This window comes from Triticum aestivum, chromosome 1D, assembly GCF_018294505.1.
Source record: "Triticum aestivum cultivar Chinese Spring chromosome 1D, IWGSC CS RefSeq v2.1, whole genome shotgun sequence".
NCBI classification, from domain to species: Eukaryota; Viridiplantae; Streptophyta; class Magnoliopsida; order Poales; family Poaceae; genus Triticum; species Triticum aestivum.
In genome coordinates, this window is record NC_057796.1 from 334,878,786 (window position 1) to 334,887,472 (window position 8,687).

Sequence of the window (8,687 nt, forward strand, 5' to 3'; positions counted from 1 at the left end):
TAACCGTTCCTAAAATATGGAATTGCCCATTTCTAAAAAAGTAGAACTTCGAAGATAAATAACAGAAAGGTTCGATATTTATTAGAAAATTAGGATTTTCCCCATTACAAAAGAATAAACCAAGATGCTCAAATTAAAAAAATAGAGCAGTACAAAAATGACAGAGCACTTTGAAGCAGATATTTCACCGTTTCTAATTCAATAAATAGAAGTTCAATTTTAAAAATGGAGCAGTTCAAAATTCCTAAGAAATAGGATTTTCATTGTTTCTAAATAAAAATATGAGAAGTTGAAATTTAAATAAAGTACCAGTTCATTACTTATTACAAAACTAGGATTTTTCTGTTACTAAAAGAATAAACCAAGAAGTCCAAATTACAAAAATAGAGCAGTTCGACAAGTATAAAAAAACTCAGAATTTCATTATTGATAAATAAATAAAATCAAGAAGTTCAAATTAAAAAAACAGAGTAGTTCAATGTATATGGAAAACTCAAATTCTTTCTGTTCCTAGAAAAAATAAAAGTATGAAGTTCAACTTTAAGGAAATTGTTTGATGCTTATTCAAGAAAAACCACTTTCGGAAAAAAAAACACCTTGGGTGTCCATGAAAAATACGAGTTGACAAGTGAACCTTGTGAATCGAGGGTTTTATAAAAATGTTCCATTGTAAAACATCATGTAACTAAAGTGAAATAGTAAAAAAAATGAGAAAAGGCTAAATTGAATACTTGTTTGAAAAAAATAGAATGTTCAAATTAAGAAAAGCACCTCAAACAATTTCATATAAAAAGGGATTATCTCTGTTTAAAAAACATAGAAGTTTATTTTTAAAATACAGAATAGGTCGATGTTTATTAAGAAACTAGGATTTTTTCTGTTACTAAAAGAAATAGCACCTAGTTCAAATTGAAAAAACCAAGAAGTTAAAATTTTAAAATAGAATAGTTTAATGTATATGAAAAACCCAGATTTTCCTCGTTAGTAAATAATAGACCAAGAAGTTCAATTTCAAAAAAGTGGAGCGGTTTGATATTTATTACAAAAACTCGAATTTTTTCCATTACTAACAAAAAGATTCTCCTCCCCGTAGTTGTTATGCATCTACTACAGAAAAAATACATCAACCGTACAAGTTCACATATAGCTGGGATGGAACAACTATAGCTCTCTCTGTTCACATGTTGTGTTTGGAGAGGCATGGTTTTGATTTTGATTTTGGGCTTGGATGTACAAGGTGTATGATGAAGGTGAGCTAAGTGAAGTCCATTTGGACATGTGAAATTCAGTGAGCCGTATGAAAAGGGAATAAGATCGTTTGTTTATTTGGCCCCCATTTTTACATCGGGTTATCTAATTTCTTGTTTTCTATTGTTTCATGAAGTTCAATAGTATGCATTGATGCAAAAAAAATGTGCTTTTAGTATGTTTAATGTAAAAAACTATAAAAGAAAGGTGAAGCCCCGAAAAAGTTCAAAAACTATGACACAGAGACGTCCAAAACAGCAAGAAGTTCAACTACTACACGAAATGCGTTTCAAATGAGAATAAGAAAGTTAGAGCAGTTCGATGTCTATAAAAACTTAGATTTTTTACGTTACTAAAGAGAAGCGGAGAGAGGTTCAAATTGATAAGAGCCGGAAGTTCACGTACTACACGGTGTGCATTCCGTATTAAAAAAAGAATGAAAAAGAAAATGCTAAAAATTTTGTTGCTAGAAGTTCAAGTGCTCTACCCGGGAAAGTTCAAAAATTCTTGTGAGAGAGGTTGAACAAAAATACGTGACAGAAGTTCAAGGTAAAAACAGCGGGAAATTCAACTACTTCACGGAATACGTTTCAGAAGAGAATAAAAGAATACAAAACTGAAAGCCTAAAAGGTTTGTTGCAAGAAGTTCACGTGCTCCACCCTGTACGGTTGAAAAATTATATTTACGAGACGTCCGTCATTCATTTACAAGTTGTTTTAATAGGCAAAAAACAACGTTGTTTTGCCATTTTAAAAACTGTTCTCAAACGGCAACGAATTTGTAACACGTGCCTACATGAAAAACTTGCTGCTATTCATAAGCTTTCCACCGGGTATATTATGTGCCACATTTCGGTGAACAGCTTAAAATTTTCAGGTATACCATTTAAAACACGTTTTTATGTATTTTAAAAAAATTATCTATTGAAATAGGTTCATAGTGAAAACAACGAGAAGTTCAAGTACTGCAAGGAATGCATTCAGGTGAGAATAAAAATATAAAAAAAATCTTAAAAGGTTTGTTGAAAGAAGTTCAAGTGCTCTGTCCGGAGAAGTTCAAAAAATCTTGCGAGAGAGGTTCACCTTGTATTTCCATGTTCGATTTTTTCCGTATAAAAATCGAATACAATTCTTTACTCAAAATATAAAAAGGTGAAGTTCAAATTGAAATAATAGAGAAGTTTGGAGTTTATTAAAACCTAGCATTTACCTGTTCAAAAAATAAAAAACACAACGCCATTTTTTTTGCACTTTTAAAAACAACTCATAAACGAAAAAATGGTTGCTAGAAGTTCAAGTGCTCAGCGAGGAAAAGTTCAAAAAATTCTTGTGAGAGATGTTCACCGTGTATTTAGATGTCCAAAAATACATAAAAATAAGTTGTTTTTTATGTTTTAAAATAACTCGCTCAAATCAGAGAGAAGTTCAAAGTGATAACAACCGGAAGTACATGTACTACATGGTCTGCATTTCATATAAGAAAAATACAATAAAGTGAAACAGAGTGAAGTTCAAACATACATGCCCCAGAAGTTCAACTACTTTACGCAGTGCAAAAAACAGCACGTCAACAAATAGCACGTCAAAAAACAGTACGCCAAAAAATAGCACGTCAAAAACAGAGTGAAGTTCAAACAGACATGCCCTAGAAGTTCAATTACTTCACGCAGTGCATTTCCGTTCGCGATGAACGCAGAAATCATGATGTCGCCATTTTATGAGAGAGGTAATCGGCACAGTATATCATTTGTGCAACTCCGATGAACGGCAGAGAAATTACAAACAAAAAATACGTGGTAGAAGTTCAAAATGAAAACAACGGGAAGTTCAACTACTACACGGAATGCATTTCAGATGAGAATAAAACGAATAAACAACTAAAAGCCTAAAAGGTTTGTTGCAAGAAGTTCACGTGCTCCTCCAGGTGTAGTTCAAGATCTCTAGTGCGAGACGTCCGACTTTCAATTACATGTTAAAAACAAGCAAAAAACGATGTTTTTTTCATTTTTGATACTGCTCTAAAAAAGAAACGAATTTGTAATGATTGTCTAGATGAAAAAGCTGCTCATATTCATAAGCTTTCCAATGGTATGTTATATGCTACATTCCGATAAATGGTTCCAAAGTTTGATGTATACCGTTAAAAACACATTTTTACGCATTAAAAAAAATATTTTGAACCGTCGCGAGCATGAAACCTGATGAACATGGGAAAGTTGTGTGTTTTCAACAACTTTCCATCGTTATGTCATTTGCTTAATTTTGGTAAGTTGTTTGGGACTTACGAACAAAAAAGGCACATCAAAAACATAGTGAAGTTCAAACAGACATGCTCGAGAAGTTCAACTACTTCACGGAGTGCATTTTCATTCGCGATGAACGCAGAAATCATGATCTCGCCATTTTATAATTTATTTAAAAACGACAGGATACATCATTTGTGTAAGTTCAAGTCCTCGGTCGGAGAAAGTTAAAAAATTTATTGTGAGAGAGGTTTGTACAAAAAGAATATCATTTGTGTAACACTAACGAATGGATGAGAAAATTACAAACAAAAATACGTCACAGAAGTTCAACGTGAAAATAGCAGGAAGTTCAACTACTACGCTGAATAAATTTCAGATGAAAAACTTTTAAAATCATCGCGAGTATGAAAAAATGATCAACACGGGAAAGTTGCATGTTTACATTAGCTTTCCATCGGTATATCACTTGCTCAATTTCGGTGAGTGGATGGAGAGCTACGAGCAGTGGATGGAGATCTACGAGCAAAAAAAGCACGTGAAAAACAGAGTGAAGTTCAAGTAGACATGCCGAGAAGTTCACGTTCTTCACGTGGTGCATTTTCGAAGAATCTGTTTCGCGATAAATGCAGAATGAATGATCTCGCCATTTTCAAAATTACTTGAAAATGGATAGGAATCACAGAAAACCATCAACATGAAAACGTTTCGCATTTTCCTTAGCTTTTAAACGGTATATTATTTGCCCCATTCCGATAAAGTTTGTAGAAATTATGGTGAAAATACGTTTTTAGCCATTTTCAAAATTGACATAAAACAGTAAGGAATTGGGAGAAACAATATATACTAAAAAGTTTCGCATTTCCTCAAGCTTTCCAACGCCATATCATTTGCTGCATTCGGACATAGGGTTAAAAAAATAGATCGAAAATACTAACTCGGTGGAACTTGTACCGTTTTCTAAATTATTCTTAAACAGTTCAAAATTAGAAAAACCTTTCTACATGAAAAAGTAGAGCATTTTCATAAGCTTTCCAACGCCATATCATTTGCCTCAATTGGATTAGCCGTTTAGAAATGACATCGAAAATACGAACTCGGCTGTTCGGTTTGCGAAATTTTACGATTTTCCAAATTACTCTTTAACCGTAGGGAATTAGAGAAAACTTTCAACATGTGGAAGGAGCGGTTTTGCAGCAGCTTTCCAACGCCATATTGTGTGCCTCATTCCGATAAACAGTTTAGAAATGCGATCGAAAATACGATTCAAGTTTTTGTATGAAGAAAAAACGGTTTTCAAAACTGCTCTTAAACCGCTTACATTTTGCCAAAAATATAACTTGGGTCATGATACTGGTATCCATAGCTTTCCAACGGTATATCGCAAGCCCCATTTGGGCAATGTTGGCGGAAGTTCAACCTAGCACTGGGAGAAGTTCAGGTCGAACAACTCAGGCAGTAAAATTGCAAAAAATGCAATTTCATCACGACCCGAGAGCAAAATCCGCCAACGAGCGAGATTCCTATTTAAAACGGGTATTTAGTTGCTAAAAAACGTTTATAGATTACACTAACATCATATAGAACACGACTAACAAGAATAATTCGCGGGGGAAGCCACGGTTGCGAAGATAGCCCGAAGGTCGTGTTCCTACAGAGGGAAGTTCAGGCGCGTTACTCAGGCAGTTCAGGTTGTGATCAGAATATTATTCTGATCCCGTGATCAGAATAGTGTTTATGTGTGTGTATATATATATGATACGACATGGTCAACAGCGGAGCTGGGCCCCAGCCCCAGGCAATGACCTTGGGCGTGAGGAATTTCCCAGCCTAGCTATATCTAAAATTCACTTAAGAACAAGCTATATATTTTTTTGAGAAGAAAGAAAAAGCTATATCTTTTTAGAGAAGAAAGAAAAAGCTACTATATCTTTTTGTTTTGAGGGATAGAAAAAGCTATATCTAAACCTAAATACTCAATCATGTAGCTGCGCCATATGGGCGTCGCGAGCGCACGCGTGTGAGTCGTCCGATGCATGCATGTGCTGATGCTTTGACTATTTAACACTACAGTTGGTGCTAGTGTGTGGGGACTGCCAGCGTGCATGTGGATAGCCACCGCCGAATGCACATGCATGTGCTAACGTCACCTATTTATTCTGTTACATTTTTTTCTTTCAAAAAGCTACAACTTTTGAAGCGGGTGTCAGAACGAAGAACCATTTTCACCTTGGGTTCCTCGCGACGAGCTCTTCAAAACTAGATTCCATATGAATATGTTTTGCTAAACTTTTTCAAAAGCAACTTTGATGCTATATGAGGCAAATTTAGTGCTAAAAATCAGCAACTTTGATGCTACAGGAATTGCACCGTGTGTATACGTGAATTTGCCTAGTAGCCTCCTAATTAGCTGTGTGCACTAGTGTAATAGTTGATTACCATGGTTCATAAACTAAGTTGTTGATTGTTTAGTTGCCTACCATACTGTGAAAGTTGCTTACCATAGAGTGGAAACTTCTTCAACATGGCTTCAGAAACCAAGTTGCCTACGACGCTACGAAGTTGGCTATGAGTGATCCTCAATTTCCTACAATACTTTGGAAGTTGTCCATAACGGACCTAAGTTGCCTACGATGTTAAAAGGTTTTTATGGGATCTAAGTCATCTATCATGATTTCAAATTTCGAAACTATGTGGGGATGGATGGTACACGATGTATGTGCTTTCCTTTTCTAGGGGGGAGTCTGCCCGACAACACTACTAAGCGCGTGAGTATTGGCTACCCAGGTCGCGATGAGCTCTTCAAAACTAAACCCCACATGGATATGTACTGATGTTTTCTTAAAAAAGCAACTTTAATACCAGATGAGGCAACTTTAGTGCTAAACAGAAGCAACTTCACTCCATTCAAAATAACTAATTACCAACAATAAGCAACGAAATAGTAATAGAGAACAACTTCAAAACAGACGTAGATAACATCACATCACCTTCATAAGCAACTTTCTTTTTACTAGAGGCAACTTTAGTGCTAAAAATAGGCAACTTATCTACATTTTGTGTCCTAGTTAATTTTGTATGACATTCTCCTAACTTCCCCACCGGTACTTCTAAGTTATTTATTGTTCATGCTCGTAAGTCGCTGTTTCTAAATTACCTATAATATTACAATGTCATCTACCATTGATACTCTTTTTTTGTCTGCTATTGCTAGTTATGGTAGGAAACTTGGTGGTGAATCGAGGCAACTTCAAAGTATTTGTAGGCAACTTAGAAAAATAATGATAAACCACTTCACAATATTCTAGGCAACTATTTCTACAAAGTTAGGCAACTGGGCAAATAAGCAACTAATTACCAATATCAGGTAACTGGGCATCAATGATAGGAAATTTATAGTATTTATAGGCAACTGAACATCAACCATACGCAACTAACCATCAAACAATAGACAACTGAGTAGCCGTGATAGGCAAGTTGGGATGATGTTAGCAAAATTCACAGATACACATAGTCTAGCGAAGTTGTTTTGTATATAGCACTAAACGGGTCCGATGTTTTGTGTTTTTTCTCATTTTATACAAACCAACCTAACAAACAGTCTACTAGGATAAAAAGAAGAAGTTGCTTTCTTATAGCACTATAGTTGCCTCCATGGCACCCAAAGTTGCCCAAAAAAAAGTTTGACGAAACCAACCCATATGGGATCTAGTTTTGAAGAACTCGTCGTGAGAAACTCAATGGTCACTAGTAGAAAAAGGGTCAAATGTGAAGCACATTAGTGCCGGTTTGAATTTGAGCCGGCACTAATGTGTCCATTAGTGCTGGTTCCAACGGCTAGCCGGGCCGCTCACATTAGTACCGGTTCGTGGCGAACCTTTAGCACCGGTTCGTGCCACGAACCGGTACTAATGAGAGTGGTGGCAGGATGTTTTCAGTCTGGGGCCCTCCAGCACCTTTAGTACCGGTTCATGTCACGAACCGGTACTAAAGGTCGTCCTACATAAACCCTTCGTCCACCTGAGCTCGCTCTGTTCTTCCCCTTTCCCCTCTCCTCTCTGTTCTTCCCCTCTTCCTCTCGAGCTCATCACACATTTTGCCCAAAATTTGTCAAGATTTGAAGGCCCCCATCCATTCAAATGATCACAAAGGTTAGCAACTTTGTCCTTTCATCTCTCATTGCTAGATTAGCTCTTGCAATGCTTTATATAGTGATTAATTTGTGAGTTTAGTAATTTGGGAGGAATTATATGTGCTAGTATTCGATTTATATGCAATTTGAGGTCAAAAATAACACTTAGTTTGCATATGTAGGTGTGGTTTACTTAGTGCCTTCTAAATCTCCGTCGTAACCACCGTCGATCGCCTACACTGTCCCGTCGCCGGCACCACCTTGTGGTGAGCCTCTTGTTCATGAATGTTTTATATAAAAAATTGATATTTGTGTGATTTGGATATATAGTTACTCGTATAATTATCTTACCCGTACGTTGTTTGTTATACATAGTGCCATGGTTTTGATATCCGTCCCCGTCGGCCCTTGTCCTTGTTATGATTCGGATGTGGTATATTCTCTTTTAAAACTATTTGTTGCATTTCATGTTTATGACAAATTATGCCCATCAAGTTGACATAGATATTTTTATCTAGGAGGTATGTGAACCAAAAATTCCAACCGACCCTATTGTCGAGAGGTTAAATTTAGTTGAAAGAGAAAATGAGTATTTGAAAGAAAAATTGAAAAGAATTGAGGGGGAGAAGATGGAATTGGAGTTGCATGTTGCCGATGTCGTCGATGATCACAAGATCAAGATGGAGAAAATGCGCTTGAAGATTAGAAAGATTAGAAAATATGCCATTGATAGTGAGGCTTGGTATCATTATGCTGTTGGATCAACTATTACCTTAGTTGCGATCTTGATCGCATTTGTTGTTGCATTTAAATGCTTTAGCTAGAGAGTTATTTGTTTGCTGCATTTAAGTGTTGTATGAACTTTATGTATGAACTTTATGTATGGACTTGTATTAATTTGGTCTTTTCGGTGTTGTGTAATGAAGATGAGCCGACAATGGATGTACGATGACCGATGCTCTCCCGAGTTCATTAATGGCGTGCAAACTTTTCTGCTTGCGGCTGAGGCAAACAAACGGGCGGATGGTTTTATGCCTTGTCCATGTGCTGGCTGTAAGAATGAT